The following is a 3,184-nucleotide window of genomic DNA, read 5'->3' as shown; positions in this document are numbered from 1 at the left end:
TAAGCTAGGAAGGCCAAATAAAGCTTCATACATTGCTACAGAAATTAATAAAGGATGCAATACACTTGTCCAAGCAATATTTGCAATAAAATTATTTCTGTAAGTAAATACACTTGTCCCAACAATGTTTGCAATAAAATCATTTTCTGTGAGTAAATATTTGCTCATTGATTTCCAGTGAAACAACGTCAAAGGTGGGTTCCCAATGAGTGCAATGCTTTGTTGAAGAAAGTGACTAGGAGTTAAAATTGAGAGTTACGGAGTTTCTACCCCCTTGCCTATTGAAAAGACTTCTCATCTCTGTACCACCAATGACTTCAATTCTCCTAACATCCCACTATTCCCTCAAGGTGCAGAAGGACTTCTTCATGTAACCCTTCAATTTGGAAATACCTTTGGGCCTCGTTTGAGCTAAGCTCGTATAAAGTATAACTCAAATCCAGAAGGAATTTAAATTCCTCTGTGGGAGAAAAATTTAACTCCAAATTTCCAACTCCAAAAACGAGTAAATTATAAATGCTAAATATAGGAATAGTCATAAACTGGTATGGTCCAAGCTGGGAGAGAGTACTCTTACATGGAAGATTCAAGAGAAACTTCTTGATATGGGAGCAAATGGGGTGAGTGGAACCATGGGGGTGATTTCAGCAGGGAGAGGCGGAAAAGAAACCTCAGGGATGAGAAGTCTGGAGGCCGAGGGAGGAAATGCCAGGCAGAGCTCAGTAATCATGGCCACGCTAGTTCAGCTGCTTTCTGGGACCTATATGAGAGAGTTCTTGTTGGAATTTTTAAGCCCTAAAAAGGTTTTGTCACATGCATTTAATAAGGAAAATAAAACAATATACCACTTTTTCATGACAGTCAATTTCTTGTTTTCCATAGCCAGGAGAAATAGAACATTTTTATGTGCAATTAATGACAGGAAAATTTGGTGCTTTGATGTTGCCACGGTGTCCAGTGATGTTTTCCTGTCAAATGTATCAAAAACATGTCAGATGGTGGTAAGATAGACCATGAAAACATTACTGCTACCCACTGTATTAACATGACCTTTCTTGACTAGTCTGTAAGGATCCACCCAGCTAGTATTTTCAAAAATAAATGTTCCACCTATGAAAGACTTGAAAAATTTTTTGTGACAAAAGTTATTCATTAACTCCCATAAAATAAATTCCCATTCCAGTTGCCTATGACCAGATGTTTTATTCAAATGACACCTTTTCCATTTCATTTAGTAGGGTTTTCTTTTTCCTTTTTTTCTTCTTTTCCTTTTTTTTTTTTTTTTTAAGATGGAGTCTCACTCTGTCACCCAGGCTGGAGTGCAGTGGGGCGATCTTGGCTCACCACAACCTCTGCCTCCTGGGTTCAAGAGATTTTCCTGCCCCACTCTCCCGAGTAGCTGGGACTACAGGTGCGCACTACCATGCCTGGCTAATTTTTTTGTATTTTTAGTAGAGTTGGGGTTTCACCATGTTGGCCAGGCTGGTCTCAAAATCCTGACCTCAAGTGATCCACCCACCTCAGTCTCCCAAAGTACTGGGATTACAGGCATGAGCCACCGCGCCCACCCATTTAGCAGAGTTTTCTGATAGGAAAAATGTACTGAAAAGTTTGTGTTGCAACTTTGGTTTCTGTATGGGTTTCTATATTAGTTTATCTATTGCCGAGTAACAGATTCTCTTCATGTTAATGGTTTAAAGCAACAACATATATTTATTACTTCACAGATATTGGTGGGCCAGAAGTTTGAGAGCAGTTTACCCAGATGGTTTTGGCTCAGGTCCTTTCATGAAATTATAATCAAGATGTCAGCCATGGGAAGGTGGCTCTGTCCCATGGTTGCTGGCAGGAGGCCTCACTTCCTTACCTCAAGGGTCTCTCCATAGGGCTATCAGGATCGTCCTCCTGACATGGCAGCCAACTTCTTCCAAAGTGAGTAATCCAAGAAATACCAAGGAGAAAGTCACAATGTCTTTTGTTACCCAGTCTCAGAAGTCACACACCATCTTTTCCACCATAGTCCACTGCTGACATAGGTCAGTCCTATTCAGTGTGGAAGAGAACTATGCTAGGACATAAAAGCTGGAGGCAAAGATGAGGACCATTTCGGAAGCTGACCATCACACTATCTTTAATTGTAATACTTTTTTATATTGTATTTTCAAATACATTGAACCAATACGTGAGTCAATGGTTAAAAGGAGTAAGTTTTTTTGTTTTTTCAGGAACATATGCACTTTATCAGATACCATTGTAGAAAAGTATGTGCATATAAACTGCTGCATAAATGGGCAGAATCAAGTGGGCAGGGCCAACAGCCCCAGGCAAGGTGCAAGCCCAGCAATGGATGGTGGAATATGTGGGCACAACTACTGGCCTTGGAGATCCTTTATCATCTGAGAAATTGCCTGGAAGATTATCCCTGAGCTAGTGGTGAAAATCATGATGAGTGCAGTGGTTACAAGGATGCCGAAGATCAGGACGCAGATGTTCAGGCACTTGGCTTAGTGGGGCCCCAGTCAGGTTGCCAACCATCTTCCTGTCCCTAGACTTCACAGACTAGGTGAGTGCTATGGAGCTCAGGGAGCATCAGTTCAATGAAGAGCGAATTGAACAGGGACCAGACAACATGGTCAGACATGGCAGTCTCGCTGTGGATGTGGATCACGGTGGATGTGGAGCAGAGCTATGGGGCGCCCTCAGCGGAGCCACCTTGTTCTCCTCAAAAGGAGTAAGTTTTAATTTTAAGTTTGAAACAGTGAAAATAGAAAATATTCAGAAAAAACTGAAATTACTGAGATTACTGACAGCCTGAACTGTGGTCATTGGTATTCCAGTCACCATTCTAATAAGCTGAAGTCCATCCAGAATGTACAGGATATGCTTAGAGGTTTACTTGTAATACAAATTTCCATTATTATGGATATGTGAATGAGCCTAAAGATTGATATTTGTTATTTGAGAAAACTGAGCAATAATTTCCTGAAACCATCATTATTATTATTATTTCTTTTTTCCTTTTTTTTTTTGGGTGGGGGGACAGAGTCTTGCTCTGTTGCCCAGGCTGGAGTGCAGTGGTGTGATCTCAGCTCACTGCAATCTCCACTTCCCAGGTTCAAGCAATTCTCCTGCCTCAGCCTCCCAAGTAACTGGGGTTACAGGTGCCTGCTACCACACATGGCCG

General features: G+C 41.3%; 1 long non-coding RNA gene across 1 annotated transcript in view; it reads right to left on the bottom strand.

Moving 5' to 3' along the window:
* Window positions 1-644: 644 nt before the first annotated feature.
* LOC108542757 (uncharacterized) overlaps window positions 645-3,184 on the bottom strand; it is an 8,932-nt gene continuing 6,392 nt past the window's right edge. Inside the window, exons 2-3 of the long non-coding RNA XR_001889358.1 lie at window positions 1,868-2,082; window positions 645-968 (exon numbers count right to left, since the gene is read on the bottom strand). This is a non-coding gene — a long non-coding RNA (uncharacterized LOC108542757). The remainder of the gene's footprint in view (window positions 969-1,867; window positions 2,083-3,184) is intronic.

This window comes from Rhinopithecus bieti, unplaced genomic scaffold (genome assembly GCF_001698545.2).
Source record: "Rhinopithecus bieti isolate Rb0 unplaced genomic scaffold, ASM169854v2 scaffold_22039, whole genome shotgun sequence".
Lineage (NCBI taxonomy): Eukaryota > Metazoa > Chordata > Mammalia > Primates > Cercopithecidae > Rhinopithecus > Rhinopithecus bieti.
The sequence above is the reverse complement of the archived record's forward strand: the minus strand, read 5'-3'. Positions and strand labels throughout refer to the sequence as shown.